Source organism: Capra hircus, chromosome 11 (genome assembly GCF_001704415.2).
Source record: "Capra hircus breed San Clemente chromosome 11, ASM170441v1, whole genome shotgun sequence".
NCBI classification, from domain to species: domain Eukaryota; kingdom Metazoa; phylum Chordata; class Mammalia; order Artiodactyla; family Bovidae; genus Capra; species Capra hircus.
In genome coordinates, this window is record NC_030818.1 from 19,580,538 (window position 1) to 19,599,594 (window position 19,057).

At 36.5% G+C, this 19,057-nt stretch overlaps 1 protein-coding gene across 1 annotated transcript in view; it reads right to left on the reverse strand.

Moving 5' to 3' along the window:
* Nucleotides 1-19,057, reverse strand: part of PRKD3 (protein kinase D3) — an 86,496-nt gene that overhangs the window by 50,867 nt on the left and 16,572 nt on the right. The window lies entirely within an intron of this gene.

Here is a 19,057-nt window from a genome sequence, read left to right on the forward strand (position 1 = left end):
CAGCCTTGACTAGACAGACCTTTGTTGACAAAGTAATGTATCTGCTTTTTAATATGCTATCTAGGTTGGTCATAGCTTTCTTTCCAAGGAGTAAGCGTCTTAATTTCATGGCTGCAGTCACCATCTGCAGTGATTTTGGAGCCCCCCAAAATAAGGTCAGCTACTGTTTCCCTATCTATTTACCATGAAGTGATGGGACCAGATGCTATGATCTTAAGCTTTCTAATGTTGAGCTTTAAGCCAACTTTTTACTCTCCTCTTTCACTTTCATCAAGAGGGACTTTAGTTCTTCTTCACTTTCTGCCATAAGGGTGGCGTCATCTGCATATCCGAGGTTACTGATAATTCTCCAGGCAATCTTGATTCCAGCTTGTGCTTCATCCAGCCCAGTGTTTCTCATGATGTCCTCTGCATAGAAGTTAACTAAGCAGGGTGACAATATACAGCCTTGACGTACTCCTTTTCCTATTTGGAACCAGTCTGTTGTTCCATGTCCAGTTCTAACTGTTGCTTCCTGACCTGCATACAGACTTCTCAAGAGGCAGGTCAGGTGCTCTGGTATTCCCATCTCTTTTAGAATTTTCCACAGTTTATTGTGATCCACACAGTCAGGTGGCTCAGACAGTAAAGCGTCCACCTGCAGTGCGGGAGACCTGGGTTCGATTCCTGGGTCGGGAAGATCCCCTGGAGAAGGCAATGGCAATCCACTCCAGCACTCTTGCCTGGAAAATCCCATGGATGGAGGAGCCTGATAGGCTACAGTCCATGGGGTCGCAAATAGTCGGACACAACTGAATGACTTCACTTTCACTTTCTTTCACTTTCACAAAGTCAAAGGCTTTGGCATAGTCAATAAAGCAGAAATAGATGTTTCTCTGGAACTCTCTTGCTTTTTTGATGATCCAGTGGATGTTGGCAATTTGATCTCTGGTTCCTCTGCCTTTTCTAAAACCAGTTTGAACATCTGGAATTTCACGGTTCACGTACTGCTGAAGCCTGGCTTGGAGAATTTTGAGCATTGCTTTACTAGCACGAAATGAGTGCAATTGTGCAGTAGTTTGAGCATTCTTTGGCATTGCCTTTCTTTGGGATTGGAACGAAAACTGACCTTTTCCAGTCCTGTGGCCACTGCTGAGTTTTCCAAATTTGTTGGTATATTGACTGCAGCACTTTCACAGCATATACATAGATGTATAGAGACATACATATACTTTTTTAAAAAATGGACTTTAAATAGTTTGACACAGAAAAATTAAGACAACAGCAGAGTGAGTTTCCCTATACCTATACCCATATACCAGATTCCCCTATTACTGACATTTTCATGGGTAAATTTCTTACACTTAATGAACTAATATTGATACATTATCATTAACTAAAGTCCACAGTTCATTCAGATTTCCCTAGTTTTTACCCAATGTCTTTTTCTTGTCCCAGGTTCCTGTTTAGGATACCATACTTTCCTCAATTGTCAGATCTTCTTAGGCCCTTTTTGGCTGTGCCAGTTCCTTAGACTTTGCGGAGTTTTGAAGACCTTGACTGTTTTGAGGAGAACTGTTCAGGGGTTTTCTCAGATGCCTTATTGTCAGAATTTTTCTCATTATTAGACTGGAGTTACGGATCTTGGTAAAGAAGACGTCAGAGGTAAAGTGCCATACTCATCATATCATATCAAGTGTACCTACCACCAACACGACCAACTACTGTTGACGCAGGCCTTGATGACCTGACTGGGCCGTGTCTGTCAGGTCTCTCCCCTGGAAAGCTATTCCCCGCTCCCACTGATAACAGACTCTTTGGAAGTAAGTTACTATGAACAGCCTACCCTTAACACTTGTTAAGGAATGACAAGTTACTTTCCCTGTCTGCGGGGCCCTAAATGGGAAACCTTAAAAAAGAAGGGCTAGCTTTGCGGCTTAGAGCTAAGATGGCGCCTGGCGGAAGAGATGAGGGCGCGGCGTAAGTTGTTTGTCAAAACTTTTGATTGGCTCTCTTGATTTCCATGCACACATGATCACCATAGACTCCTGTTACAATGAAGGCACATGATGATTTGACCTTTAACGTGATTGGTGCAACTATGGCATACTACGATTTGACCTTTAACGTGATTGGTGCAACTATGGAAAGTCCCTCGCAAAACCCCCTTGCTTGCCTATATAAACCAAGAGTTTGTGGCAATAAAGTGGAAATGCTTAGACGGAACCCCTGTCGAGTCTGATTGTCTCTCGCTCCCTGAGGGGCTGGGTTGGCGGACAGCAGGCTCACCTCTCCTCGGGACCCCTCGGCTTTGCTGAGAGAAGTTCCACTGCCTCTCTCTTTCTGTGGAGCGCCCCCTGCACCTGTCCTTCAAGGCAGAGAAGCTATATAAATTATTCAGAATTCTTCTATAGAGGAGAGTTTTCTATTTCCTACCATTTACTTATTCATCCAAATGTATTATATGTATCTCTCAGTTAGGATAATTATATACTTTGGGATATAATATATATTCTTTTAAAATACATTTCTTTTTTCTTAGTATGAAATTTATTTAGATGGCTCAAAATTTTTACAAGAGTGGAGTGCAAAACCTAAGCTTCAGTTGCCCAGTGATCTCCGCCATAGTCAACAACACTGCCAATTTTCTCAATATCCTTCTGAACATATTTTATACATAGATAGTAGACATGGATATATTTTTTCCTCATTTTACACAAATGGTGGCAAAATATATAAGATAATATATATAATAAGATATATATGATAATATATAATGTATAAGATATATATAATATAAAATTATATAATATATATAAATATATAATTTATATAATTATATATAATATATAATTATAATATATATAATATAATATATAAGATATAAGATAATATATATAATAAGAACACTTATAAAAAGTGTTCTGTACATTTTTTTCACTTTGCAACATATTTTAGAGATCATTTAATAACAGTACACAAAAATGTTTTTCTTTTTTTTTTTTTTAACAGCTGCACAGTTTTATTTTACCGATTCCCTACTGATGGGATATGGGTTGAGGAGCAAAACTAAAGCTTAATAGTCTTGAGTTCACTTACAAAGTTGGCGAAGTTACTAAACCTCAGCTTCTCTATTTGTAAAACAATACCTACCTTGTAAGGTTATCATGATAATTAAGTAAGTGCATATATGTAAAGAGCTTAAGAGAACTCCTGATGTTTTGAATGTCATATGAATTGAAGCTACTGTTCCCAATCTTTTTTATTACAAACAATACACAGTATATAATCTTCTATATACATTTTCCCCCCATCTTTTGAATATATGAGTAGGATGATTTGCCATGTCAAAGAACATACACATGTAACATTTTTTGGACAGTCCCCAAATGCTCTTTACAGAGGCTATACCAATTATACTTCCAAAAGTAACATATTAAGAATGCATGTTTTTTCCTTCATTTCTTTTTCTGTGGCTGTTCATTATGGTTTGTCTCAAGGCATTTTTAAATTTCCTCTTTGACTGCATCATAGATCTGTTGTTTTTTAAGCAGCATGTTGTTTAGTTTACATGCAATTGTTGAGATGGAGTGTGCAGGTGGAGAGACTCTTCCTCCAGTCTTATAAAGCCACTAATCCTCCTGGATTAGAATCTCACCCGGAACATCTTCTTTAACCCTAAGTACCTCCTAAATTTCCTACTTCCAAATATAATTACAGTGAGGGTTAGGGTTTCAACAGATGAATTGCAAAGAGGAGCACAATTCAGTCCATAACAAGTATACCATCAAACTTGTTGATTTTAGGTTAAAAAAATGTATTTCAATGTAGTTTTAATTATAAGAAGCAAAGTTAAGCATTTTTCATATGCTTAAGAGATAGCTATATTTTCTGTAAAGTGGCTATTCATTTTTGCCTGTTTCATGGATCCATAATCTTTACAACTTCAAATCCAACCATCCCTCAGAATGTTTCTCATTGTGTGGGACATCCTTAATAAGACCCGAACAATAGACCAAAAAGCACAAACAAAATCCCTGTATATTTAGCAGTATATATGTTGAATTTCTCAATATAGTATGATGCCAATAAAATACCCTATACAGAAAAAGGGAGCTTTTCCAAGAAAATGGCTTGTTTTTCTCAGCCAGGCTCCAGTATAATAAAGAAAAAAGGATAAATTTCCCCTTTCAATAGTATAATTTTTAAGAGGAAGAAATATTCTAGCAAACTAATGAAAATCAATTATTGATTACATTGTGAATTTCCATTTTCAGTGGACTCCTTTCTATTACTCCAGAATACAAGTCTTACCTAATAAAATGGTAGAATTCTTTCTAAGCATTCTTTTCTCACAAGGGGGCGGGGTGTGTGTGTGAGCTACTTGTGACAAAGACCAAGATTAGAAAAGGAGGAGAGGTGGTAATAAGCTTAGTGTGAAAGTAAGTCAAAGTGAAAATCACTCAGTCGTGTCCAAGTCTTTGCAACCCCATGGACTATGTAGTCCATGGAATTCTCCAGGCCAGAATACTGGATTGGGTAGCCTTTCCCTTCTCCAGGGGCTCTTTGAACACTGGAGGCAGATTCTTTACCAGCTGAGCCACAGGGAAGCCCATCAGTAACTGTCCTCTAGAAAAGCAGTTCTTAGCTGGGGTGATTTTGCCCTCAAGAAGATCTGGGGCATATCTTGAGTGTCTCAAAAATGTCTTGAGACACTTTCGGTTGTTACAACTTGTGGTACTGGTACCTGGTGGGTACAGGCCAGGGATGCTACCAAACATCCTACAATAAGCACTCCACAAAACAAATTCTCTGGCCCAAAATGTCGACAGTGCTGAAGTTGAGAAATGCTGCTCTGGGGAATAAAGGAGTCAAGAAAATAGAGGGACTGGAATATGTGGAAGGAAGCTGACAACCTTCTGAAATCTAGACATGCTTTTATTTCCTTCCCTTGCCCACTTCAGCCTTTATTAAAAGAAGAAAGAGGAAATGAGAAAAACATCAAAAGAATTAGCAGGGTAGAAGCAAAAGGCCTTTATTTTGGCCTCTTTCCAAATCCCCATTCCCCCTTTTCTGGATTTGCTTTCTACAACTGTGCCAATGACTTCTCTTGACTGTGCAAAATAAATTCTGTTCTCAGTTCATGTGGGAAAGTAACAGAATTTCATCACAAAGTTATCAAATTCTCACCCCTTATGCACTCACTTTGCCCACTTTAGATTAATCTGTCTTTGTTTCTGCATTAAAGATGGCTTCAGGAATAAAAAACAGATCATCTTATCTTTCTATAACTATCTCGTGAAAGTCATTTTCTATGTTATTAACTTATACTTGTCTTAAGTAAAAAGTTTTAGTACTTGCAAATAAAATTCCTTCAAGTCACACTATATTTTGGGAGTTATTTAATGTGAATAGTTTAAAGTTCGTATCATTAAAATTCTGTCAATAAAATGTTAGATGAAGGCTTCCTTGGCATCTCAGTGGCAAAGAATCTGCCTGTCAAAGCAGGAGATGCAGGTTCGATCCCTGATCCGGGAAGATCCCACATGCCATAGGAAACCAAACTCATGCACCAACAACTTCTGAGCTTGAGCTGCAACTACTGAAGGCTGCGTGACAAGAGCCTGTGCTTTGCAACAAGAGACCACTGCAACGAGAAGCTCCCGCACCACAACTAAAGATTAGCCCCTGCTATCCCCAATTAGAGAAAAGCCCTCACAGTAACGAAGACCCAACACAGCCAAAAATTAGCAACTAAAACTTGAAAAAAAAAAAAAAAACAAAAACCTGCCACTGTTTTCTATAACATCTCTGTGAACATTGTTTTAAAAAAAAATGTTGGATGAAGTAAGAAGTTTTCAAGTTTTTATTTGGTCAAACACAATTTTTACACATTAACATAACAGCTTCAGAATTTAACATTACCTTAACATATAATTTATCACTATATACTTTAAAAAGGAATATGAGTTTTAGTCTAATGGCAATGGGAAACCATTGGAGAATTTTAATGTACATTAAAAACATTTTTTAAAATGAAGCATAATGAATAAAGTACACGAATGTTAATTAGAAGATAGATAACTCTACACTCTCATGCCACGTAAACACCACCCAGGTCAAGATTAATAGAACATTTCTAGCATCACAGGTTTTCTCATATTCACTTAATTTGAAAAGCTGAAATACTAAAGTCATTTGATGCCAAGTAAATCTTCACAGTAAGTCTTTCTAATAATAAACCAGATGATAATAAATAAGCTCCAAGAGGGCAAGGGCATTCTCTTTGCAATGTTCCCTACTGAATGCCCAGCACCTAGAACTTAGTATCTAACAGGCACTTACCGAAAAAGACTGTTGACTGCTGAGCAAAGCTAAACTAATTTAACACTAAAATATTTCCCAGAAATAAATATAATTATTACTTTAACATCACTTTTTAGGAAACAATTTTATTGAAGAGAAGAATTTCAAGGAGTCAGTTCCCAAACACAGATAGAAGACACTAAAGTCTATATGAGTCAACGAGAAAATTATTCAACGTGGACTCTGAATTTCATCAATCTCTAATAGAATGTTCCGAATATGGGATGCTAGACGAGCTGCTTCATTTAATACCACTTCTCTTTGACATAAACCAGAACGATGTTTTTTTCATTTTTTCTTTGTTTTTCAATTAGTTCTGATTATCTTTAATTCAAACTTTCTGGATCTTTCTATTCTAGCCAAGGTCTTAACCTGAATATCCAGCAAAATTAAAACAAAACAAAACAACCTTCTTCCAGTTTGAGCCTCCAGATTAGTCAGTGGTTGCCTGACAGACACTGTTTTGCCAAGATAAAAAAACGCTGGGATAGAAAGAGTAGGATGTCACCTAGCCATTGAACACAGCTGTAGTGAAAAGAAAAGAGAGAGAAAAAAGAGAATGACAAGTGGTTTCTAGAACACAAAAGACACAGCTGGGGTTTTCGCTCTACTCTGGCAGGACCTGAAAATTACACCATGTCTGCAGAGACAATGTATTCAGTCAAAGGACAGACCAAAATCCTCCTAAATCAGGATACATAAACAAAGAGCCTTCAGATCTTGTGTCATGTAAATGGTCAAAACTAAAAACAAATGTTTTAAATCAGTTAAAAGGAGACAGTCAGTTTTAGTTAGAATCATTTCAATTTCAGTAAACACCATTATAGCTTAAAATGATTTACTGTCTGCCAATTTCCTCTTACTCCAATTACATCTACTATCTTCATTCAATAAATTAACACAATAGCAGTAGCATTATAATAGTATTTCTAAGCCTCTTGGCAATATGAAAGTTGGAAACTAGCATTCACTGAGTGTAATAGTTGCTAAACATCAAGCATTATATTATGCAAAGCACTTGATCTCTAATTTCCTCAGAATTCCTAAAACAAGTAACCCCAGTCCTCTAATAAGATGAACATTTTGTCTCCATTTTTAATAGTCTTTCATATGCTAAATACTAAAAATCAAAGGTTAGGAATAAAGCTAAGTTACTGTCATGGGTATAGCATGAATACTATACACGCTTTGGCATTAACTAAAATTTTAATAACACTATAGAATCAATGATCTTTCCAGATTTAAAGAGATTTTAAAACCATGAATGTTACTATTTGGAGGGTACTAATCATGTGTCTGGCGTGCTGTGATTCATGGGGTCGCAAAGAGTCGGACACAACTGAGTGACTGAACTGAACTGAATCATGTTTCAGATGATGTAGTAAAGGCTTTACACTATTTACATTTTAAAATGGAGGTGAGTATGATGACCCTTGCATTAGATCAGGTTCAAAAGTCAAGTGACGAAAGAAAGGGTCTATAACCACAAAACACAAAAAAGCTGCAGAATCAAAATCTTCACTTGCATCTGTCCCTTTGATTTGAAAACAGTTACATCTTTCTTAGATTATTAAATCTTTTTAAAACACACGCAAATAACAAAAAATAAGAGAAGAGATTTTAAACACTAATGTAATTTTGACACAGGGAATCCATGCATAAATGCTCTGTTTAAATGGGCAAGGCCTGCTCCCTCAGTTGTGATTTTCTCATTTGCAATCTGACTCTCTGGTAGTGGCCTCCTGGCAGAGATCTGATCAGCCAATTTCTGCTTGGCTCAATCCTAGTTCTACCTACTGCTCAGCTCCGTCTGCCTTCTGATTGCCAGTCCTACCAGTTCTTCGGATTTCGTCAGTATTAAGAACACTCCCTTTAGCGTATAAACTCACAGAAGGCACAGATACTGTGAGTTGTTAAGTTTGCTTTATAAACCAATATGAAGATACAGATATCTAACACAGGGAGGTTAAAAACTTACTTTCTTCGTGTAACTGTATCCATACTCACAATGGAAACTGTGTAGTATTTTTAAACACATTGAAGGCAAACTACAAATCCTCCTTTAAAGCTCTCAAGCTACAATTCACATCTAGAAGACATTTATATTTACTAATTTACTAAGACCTTACAATAGTACTAACAGAAGTTTTTGATTTCTCCCAACTTCATAGATTTTATTTCTATAGACTTTAACTCCACATTTTTCAACTTCAGCACTACTGACATTCTGGACCAGACAATTCTTTGTTGAGGGGATGGGTGGGGCAGCTCTCCCAAGCACTGTAGCAGCATCCCTTCCCGCTACCCACTAGATACCAGCAGCATTTCCTTTCCCCTATCTGTGACAACAAAAACAAAACACTTCCAGATGTTACCCAATGTTCCTGGGGTGGGGGGGTGTCAACCCACTTGAGAACCACTGGCTTAATTTAATTGTATACATTAAAATTAGGTACTGGGGCTGTAGTATTTGCCAATAAAGTAGTCCCAGTCTACATTCTTGGCCATCCCTGGTGTCTCAGTGATAAAGAATCTGTCTGCAATGCAGGAGACTGGGGCTCAATTCCCGGGTCAGGAACATCTCCTGGAGGAGGGCATGGCGACGCACTCTAGTATTCTTGCCTAGAAAATCCCATGGACACGAGAGCCTGGTGGGCTGCAGTCCACAGGGGCGCAAAGAGTAGGACACGACCGAAGTGACTAAGCAGCAGCAGCAGCAAGCTACGTTCTCACAAGGAATATGAAGTTCACTGGTGTTCTCAAAGTGAAAACCTTTGAGAATTTCAAGTACTCTAGGAGAACCTGGCCTTTTACACAATCCCAGAAAAGACAGAGCTCCAGAAACTAAATATCTGAGCACCTAAACTAGTGACAGCAGGTTGGGCAAAACTAAGGCACTGATACATGAAACAGTACAAACAAGAACCCTGGTGCGTATTCACTCATTCCTTTCTCTCCGTGGCTCTAACAACTAGATGCTGTTTCATCAGGGAAATAATGAGCACTAAAGATGATTTGCAGTATCATGTTTTTAGCAGTAAATGCAGGTAGAATATGTCTTTTTAACAAATGTCTACTGAGTATAAGGCGTCTGGGGAGACAGAGGAATAAGACAGAACCAACCTCAATATGTAAGTGTTGGAAGCATTTCAAATTTTCAAAAAAAGGAAGCTAACTTTTTGGCCAAAGCTAAAGACAACAACAACAACAAAAGACACCCCACCCACTCCACCCTCAGGATGTGTCATGAAATTGGAGTGAATTCAAAGAGTGACCACGTTTGGTCACATCCAAGTTTTAAGCAGAACTCAATTATGAATGATTTGCTTGTTAAAGACATACATTCTTCGGGGGAAAAAAATCTGTGTACATGTTTTATACTACCTGTGTTAGTTAGAACTTGATCTGGTTTTTAACTTTTGCTTAGAATCATTGATTGCTCTCTGTTTCTATGAGGTTTTACCATATCTCACCTCTAATGGAAATACCAATTTCACTTTCCCCCTAACTGAACACATAATACCTAACATTTATTTAGTTCTACTATATTGAACATTTCCCACGTGCTTGTTTAATCGAATATCTTTGTGAGATACATTTTTTATCAATTGACCAAATATTTAGAGATCAGTGTTTCTCTTACTAATATGCAAGCTCTTTATAGAATAAAGATATAAATCTTATGTAATATTTGGTATAGTATCTCCCTGATCTTACTTTTTTATTATTCTTACATCTGCAAATATTACAATTTGGAATATTTAAATCTGCAAACTATTCTTTTCCTTTGTTTCTTTTTACTGTTCTGAAAGTAAGATATCTACTCATAAGTTTGATAAATACTCAACTCCACTTTATTCTAATTTTCCTTTCATTTGAATTCTCATCAGTTCAGTTCAGTCACTTAGTTGTGTCCGACTCTTTGTGACCCCCATGGACTGCAGCAGGCCAGGCCTTCCTGTCCATCACCAACTCCCAGAGTTTACCCAAACTCATGCCCATTGAGTCGGTGATGCCAGCCAACCATCTCTTCCTCTGACGCCCCCTTCTCCTCCTGCCTTCAATCTTTCCCAGGATCAGGGTCTTTTCAAATGAGCCAGTTCTTCGCATCAGGTGACCAAAGTATTGGAGTTTCAGCTTCAACATCAGTTCTTCCAATTAACACCCAGGGCTGATCTCCTTTAGGATGGACTGGTTGGATCTCCTTGCAGTCCAAAGGACTCTCAAGAGTCTTCTCCAACACCACAGTTCAAAAGCATCAATTCTTCGGTGCTCAGCTCTCTTTATTGTCCAACTCTCACATCCGTGCATGATCACTGGAAAAACTATAGCCTTGACTAGACGAAGCTTTGTTGGCAAAGCAATGTCTCTGCTTTTTAATAGGCTATCTAGGTTGGTCATAGCTTTCCTTCCAAGGAGTAAGCGTCTTTTAATTTCATGGCTGCAGTCACCATCTGTGGTAATTCTGGAGCCCCCCAAAATAAAGTCAGCCACTGTCTCCCCATCTATTTGCCATGAAGTGATGGGACCAGATGCCATGATCTTTGTTTTCTTAATATTGAGCTTTAAGCCAACTTTTTCACTCTCCTCTTTCACTTTCATCAACAGGCTTTTTAGCTTCTCTTCACTTTCTGCCATAAGGGTAGTGTCATCTGCATATCTTGGGCTATTGATATTTCTCTTGACAATCTTGATTCCAGCTTGTGCTTCTTCCAGCCCAGTGTTTCTCATGATGTCCTCTGCATATAAGTTAAATAAGCAGGGTGACAATATACAGCCTTGACGTACTCCTTTTCCTATTTGGAACCAGTCTGTTGTTTCATTCTAGTTCTAACTGTTGCTTCCTGACCTGCATACAGATTTCTCAAGAGGCAAATCAGGTGGTCTGGTATTTCCATCTCTTTCAGAATTTTCCACAGTTTATTGTGATCCACACAGTCAAAGGCTTTGGCATAGTCAATAAAGCAGAGATAGTCTTTTTCTGGAACTCTCTTGCTTTTTCAGTGATCCACGGATGTTGGCAATTTGATCTCTAAAGGTTCCTAACCTTTAATTCATGTAAAATTTATCTTGGTGTCAAGTATTAAGTGGAGGTCTATGTTAATGCTCCTTCAACTGCTTAGTGAGTTTTCTAAATTAAAATTTCTGAAAAATGATTCCCTTTTATTTCTCACCTCCTTTGGCATGTAGTTAAAATGTACCATGGATCTATTACTGTGTTTAGTAGTATCTGGTTTCAGATTTTCACTTCCCTTTCTCTTATTTTTCAGATTTTTAACAATGCTTTTGACTACTTTTTCTCCCTAATGAACTTTAGAAAAACATTATCAGGGTAGAAAGAATCCCAGTAAATTTCTTTTCCCCAATAAAATTCTGAGTGGAAAAAATAATTTAATTTGGGTAGTACAAATTATATACTATCAGTCTTTCTTTTTCAGGAATATAATAATACATTTATTTCACAAAGCCTTTTTCTTAAGCATTACACAAAAATGTTAAATTTTATTTTTACTTATATTCATTTATTTCTTAAGTATCAATAAATACTTTCAATCACTTTTTCCCTAATGGAAATGGTCATGTACTCTTGGTTAGTTTTATGTCCCTCTTGTAATATCAAAAGATCTAACATAGTTTCAGTGAGCTCTCCTCTCCCTATATCTTTAAAGTTGCTCTTTCTGGCAGTTCAGTCTTTGGGAATGTTCATACAATACAGGAAGATCTGAATTCCACTGTATTAACTACAGCAGCCTATCACGGTATAGAAACCCAGAAAAGCACACTTGCTCACTTACTGCTCAACAACAGTAAAGAACTAGTTAAATCAGTTGAACTCAAAATTATGACCCTGAAGTCACATCTGTAATCACATTAACCTAAAGAAACTTATTCCCTGAGGAATACAATATACTACAATATTCTAAGACAAAAGTCACAGGTTTTCAGGAACTAAAAGACTGCACATGAAACTCACACATAGAGCCCAAGAACAGAAGATTAAATAAACCACAGACATGATAACATCATTAATCTCCAACTTTCTGCATCAGTAAAAAGGAGCATTAGTGGACCTAATAGAAATTTTCAAATAATTTACCCATAGTGATCAAGGAAGAAATCAGTTGTCTTATATAAAGTAGAAAACAGATTATGACACAAATGCATATTCCATAAAGCACAAAACCAAAAGTTAACATAAACTTAACTGGCAGGTGCTTTCAGTGATTTCTGGATCACAGCTGATTTCTTATAAACCCTCAAATGAGAAAGGATCCCAAAGTACAAGGTGATTAAAGTTCTGTTTAGTTTCATTTGGAAGCCACTAAGATCAGACTAATATGCAATATTATTGTTGAGCTAATATTTACTGTGTGATTACTATGTGCTGGGCCAAGCATTTTATAAATATAATCATTTAATATACATGTACACACACACAAACAAAACCATGGAATGAGTACTATTTTAAACCTCATTTTCCAGATAAGAAACCAAACTTGCACTAGTAAGTGGTAGAGACAAACCCAAATTTGACTCCCAAACTCATGTTTAACTACCAAACTATACTGTTTCATATGGATTCTTATTCAGTTAAGAAACATCTGTTGAGCACCTGCTGTGGACATGATGTTTGACCTCATAGAGATGGCATTTTTATGGTGGATAGTTTCAAGTAAAAGAACAATTACAATCAATATGATGAAAGTTAAAATATAGCTTGTGCAGGATACCAGATCTAACCCAGGCAGAGGAGGTCAGAAAAAGACTTCCTGGAGGTGTAAGCAGAGGATATGGCAGGGGAAGGGTGTTCCAAGGAAAAGAGCAGCAGGCACAAAGCCCTAGTAATAAGACAGAAGATGGCAGATTGGAGCTTAGGAAGTAATCTGGACTAGTGACATGCCTTTGGAAACCATAAGCATTTTCTCTAAGTATTCTTGCAATAATACCTTACATAAATAATCACACATTTCTGTTACTGGCTCACTGCCAGCAACCAGAAATGTTTGTTGAGTTAGTTGCAGGAAAGTGAAGAGAAAAGAAATTACCATGAATTCTTGAATAACCAGGTCTAGTGCATATAAAATTTAGAACATACTAGGAAGCAGAAGCACAGAGCTTTATTCATTTGACTGTGAGAAAAAAAAAAAAAAAAACCTCCACATGTGCACAAATAAGACAGGTTTCTGTTCTTCGCTGACTGCTAAAGGATGTTAAAAGGCATCCTGCTGTATTCATGCTACAAGCTAGCAAAGTAGTCTTGGGGCACTGTACCAGCAGCTGAAGTTTAGTTCCACAGGTGAAGGACTACAGTTGGTGATAACAAAAGTAAACAGTAGGGTTGAAAACACTGTCACAACTCCCCAACGAGATGACAGTTCTCCCTTTGAGTCACGTACCATTTTGTACCTTTATTTCAGGACTTAGCGTCATCTAGCCTACATAACAGTAATTTGACATTCACTCACCTTCTCTTTGTCTAGAGCATAAATCACTAGGGGCAAGGAATTTATCCTTTATCTTGATAAGCTCCACAGTACCGGGCACGGTGATTGAACAGTTTAAGTGTACCACAAATGTCTACTCCACTGCATGAAGTAGTAACAGATAACGGCACTGAGAAAAGGGATAACTGGGTTATACTATCCAGCTCTCTGTAATCGGACAAGCCAAACAAATGAAATCACCAGCATTTTTTTAATATAAGATTTTGAACTGCCATATTTACCTATAATTAGATGTAGACCTTACTGAATTTTTTTTTAAATTGGAAGATAATTGTTTTCCAATGTTGTATTTGTTTCTGCCCTACCGAATCTTTGAATTACCAGATCTCTTAAAAATATATTATTACCAGTATGTAGAAAACAATGATATCAAGCTCATACAACAAATTATACAATTTTAAATACTTAGAAAAAATATCTTCAGATTATTACTTATCTGGCCATTTAGAAAAAATATTTTCAGATTATTACTTATCTGGCCATTTATGCTTGTCAATTTCCATTAAAGTAGAGGTTCATGATTTGGGCTGCTCACGAGAACCACAAACAGAGCCACAGATGGAGCTCTTATGCAAACTCTGCACCCCCAGGAAGTATGACTTCACTGGTCTAGGAAAGGGTCTGTTAAGCTCCCTGGTTATTCTCAAGCACAGTTAAGGTTGAAAACCACTGTTATAAACTAAGTCATATTTAAGTTGCACAGAAGCACCCAACCACATGGAGCTTGTAAATACTTTTAAAATGTTGACATTAAAAAAAAAATTTGCTCATTAGGAAATGTTCACTGAAGGGTAATTAGAAAATTTTCCAGTGTACCTGCTTAAAAGTATTGGATAAGATTTTGTAAGAAAAAGACACAAACACTGAAATAAAGTCTGCACTGGTCAAAGTACATGTAACCAATTGAAAAACTTATCAAAAATGACCGAATCATGGAAAACTCTGACAAGGAGCTTGGTTCACACTCCAATCTACTTTCACAGTAGGCTGGGATTGAAAACAGTTTTAAAAATGTACTAGTTCAGGTGTGGTCATAGCACAACCTGGAGACAATTCAAATATAGCTTTCTTACTGCACTAAATGGGCTTCCCAGGGACGCAGTAGTCAAGACTCCGCCTTTCAACACAGGAGATGCCAGTTCAATCCCTGGGTGAGGAAGAAGGAAATGGCAACCCATGCCTCGGTTCTTGCCTGGAGAATTCCATGGACAGAAGGAGCCTGGCAGGCTACAATCCATGGGGTCACAGACAGTCAGATACAACTTAGCGACTAAACAACAACAACTGCGCTACATGTTTCAAATGGAAGTCTGGATTAGACAGAAAGAAGATGAGGAGGAAAGCAAACAAGAATTCTGAAAGTGTGATAGAAATAATACAGGAAAAGACTAAGAAGGTTCAATGAATACAAAATTCTCAAAAGTTGAAGAAATTATATTCTCAAGACCAAACTTAAATTCCAGCAACAAAACAAAAAGAAAACCACAATAAGGCACATGATAGTCAAATCGCTGAAAACCAAGAGAAAAATCTAAATGAAGACAGATAAAAAGACATGTTGCATACAATTCAGATCCAACATAAAGTAATAAAGAGTACCGCAAGTGTTAAACTGCAAGTATTAAGCAGGTGAGTGGATAAATATAAAAAATCATTCTTCTCAGTTCCAACTTTCTAAAAACCTAATTTACTGTTAAGAGCAAGAAGAATAACAACTTACTGAGAGATCTATAACAAAGGTCAATCCTCATTATTTGCAGATTCTGCATCTGTGGATGTGCCTACTTGCTAAAATTTACTTGAAACCTCAAAATCAATATGCTCTGTGCTTTATCAGTCATTTGCAGACATGCAGAAAAGGTGAAAAATCTGTCACCCTGCATATTTCCAATTGAAACCGAACAAAGCGATGCTTTGGCCTTCTTATTTCAGCTCTCATAGTGTAAAATGCATGTCCTTTTCATGGTCTATTTAGTGCCACGTGTTCTGGATTTGGGGGCTTTTTGATGGTGACTTCTCTGCTTAAAATGGCCCCCAAGCATAGTCCTGATGTGCTGTCTACTGTTCCTAAATGCAAGAAGGCTATAATGCACCTTAGGGAGAAAATGTGTGTTAGATAAGCTCCATTCATGCATGAGTGACAGGGCTTCTGTACATGAGGTCAATATTAATGAATCAACAATATATACATTAAATAAGGTATTCTGAAGCAGAAACATATACAAAACAAGGTCATGTATTTCCTGGTTGACAAAAATGTATCCTGAATGCTCACAGGGACGTAGCCCTGTGTTCTCCCTAGAAGCAATGGTGCACTATTCACTAATACAATGTCTGAGATCATGTGATGAATACCACAAGTAATGAGAATCAACTGCATGCAGTAATAAAGTATGTGACAACAAGAGCACAAATGACGACAGCAAATAGAAATATACTATTCCAAGGAATGCATTACACTACACAGAGTGGGAGGATATTGTTTAAAGACAGTTGATGATAAGATAATGATAAAGCAACACTTGGCAAATATTTTCTATACAAGGCCAGAGAGTAATTATTTTAGGTTTGATGGCCCATACAGTCTCTGTTACAGCTACTTAAGTCCACTGTTGTTCATGAAAAGCAGCCACAGGCAAGATACAAATGAACAAGCATGCTATGTTCCCATAAACTCTATTCGTAAAAGAAGATAATGGGGCAGATTTGGCCCAAAGATGTAGCTTGCTGACCGTTGCACTAGAGCAATTGCTAAAAGGAATTTTAGGAGTATAATAAAACAACAGTTTAAAACAAAATGGAATTACATAACATACTCAATTTAAAAGAAGGCAGGAAAAAGAGAAAATGATTCAAGACCTAAAGAGAAAAAACAATATATTTAAATTCATCTATACTAAAACTTGTGTTAAACACAAGGTCTAAACACTTGAAAAGCAGAAATTGACAGAGTAAATTTAAAAAGCATGACCCAACCACATGTACTCTACAAAAAGCCCACATTACATATGGAGAGAGGTTAAAAGCAAAAACATGTGAAAAGATACCACAATGCAAATACTAAACAACAAAAAAGCAGGAATGGTTATATTAATACCAAAATTGACTTCAGAATAAGATATATAACCAAACATAAAGAAGAAAAGTTATACTAAAAAAGAGATCAACATATCAAAGGATGTAAAAATCTCAAATGTGCTTCCAAATAACAGAGCTTCAAAAAATATGAAGTAAAAATTGATTAAAACTGAAAGGAAAAAAAAAACTGCAAGGAGAGACAAACAAAACTAAAATTATAGCTGGGAGATTTTAATACTACTTTCTTAGTACATTACAGAATAAAAAGAAATCCGTTAAGATATAGAAAACAACATCAACCACTTGACCTGTTATAGAAAACTCCACTATACAAAAGCAGAATACATGTTTTGAAAAACTGCAAATATAACACCCAGAATATACTGAAGGACACAGTCCTACACCATAAAACAAATCTCAATAAATATCCAGGTTGAAATCATACAAAGAATACTCTTGAGCCAAAACTGAAATAAAGCTAGAAATCAATACAATAGAAAAATATCTGAAAAACCTCCAAATTCTTCCAAATTAAACAATCAATGGACCAAGGAAGATATCATAAGAGAAATCAGGCAGTTAACTGAATAAAATAAAAATATATCAAAGTCTGTGATACGCAGCTACAGTAGTGGTTGGAGGGAAGCTTATACCACTAGATTTACAGCACTTAAAGGGAAAAAGACTAAGCTTCTACCTTAAAAAACTGAAAAAATAAAGCAAGTTGAACCCCAAAGGAGGTAGAAAAAAGGGGGGAGAAAGACAATAATAGAGAAAAATCATTAAAACCAAGAACTACTTCACTGAAAACAAAGTTGATAAAACCTGTAGCCAGAAAGAACAAGGACTGAGGAGGGGAATAAACACAGAAATTATAAATATTAGGAATGAAAATGATACCATTACTAGAAATCCTACAGATTTTAAAGGATAATGAGAGAACATAATGGATTTGGTAACTTGCATGAGATGAAAAATTTCCTCTAAAGACACAAATTACCAAGGTTCACTCAGAAAGAAGTAGACACTTGAATAGCTCTCTGTGCATTGAAGAATAGAAATTTAGTTTAAAACCTCTTCATAAAGAATATTCCAGGCCCAGGTGGCTTCACTGGTGAGCTCTATCAAACACTTACTTCAGAAAGTAATATCAATTTTACACAAATTTCTTCAGAATACCGAAGAGGGAGGGAAATAATTCCAAAATCATTTTGTGAGACCAATAATACCCTGTTAACAAAACCACACAAAGATAATAGAAGAAAAAATGACAGGTAAATCTTAAGAAAATATAGGTAAACTGAATCAAACAAAGTATAAAAAGGAAAATATATGGTGACCAAGAGAATTTGTTCCACAGATGCAAGGTTGGTTCAACATTTCCAAGTAAGTCAATGTAACTCATCATATCAACAGAGAAAAATACATAGATGGAGAAAAAGTATTTAATAAATTTCACAATCATGTGAGATAAAAGTTTTAGCCAACTAGGAACAGGAACTTCCTCAACCTGATGAAGAACATCTAAAAAACTTTATTTCACACCTAATGATAAAAGACTGAATGCTTTCCTTTTAATATTGGGAACACAGCACAAACGTCCTCTCATCACTTTTATTCCATATTGTACCATACAGGTTTAGCCTCCAGTGCAAACCAAGAAATGAAATATTGGAAGACGAGACATAAAACTGCATTTGCAAAAGACAAGATCATCTGTGTAAAGAACCCTAAAGAAACTTTAAAAGTTACTAGAACTAGTTTAGCAAGACTGCAGGACAGTGTGATGTACAAAAAACAATTATATTTCTAATGCTAAAATGAAAAATCAGAAATTAGAAAATTTAAAAACCTCATTTAAAACTGCATCAGAAACATGAAACACAGGTAACAAATAATGTACACAATTCTGGTGGGCTTTTTGATATAAACCACAAAGCTGATTTTAACATTTATATGAAAATGCAAAGGGTGTCAATTGGGCTAAACAGTTTTGAAAAAAAAAAAAAAAAGAACAAAGTTGGAGGACTTCACACACCTGACATCATAGCTTCATAAAACCAGAGAATTCAAGATAATGTGGAATTAGTTTAAGGATATCCCTGGGGTTGGGAAGATCCCCCGGGGAA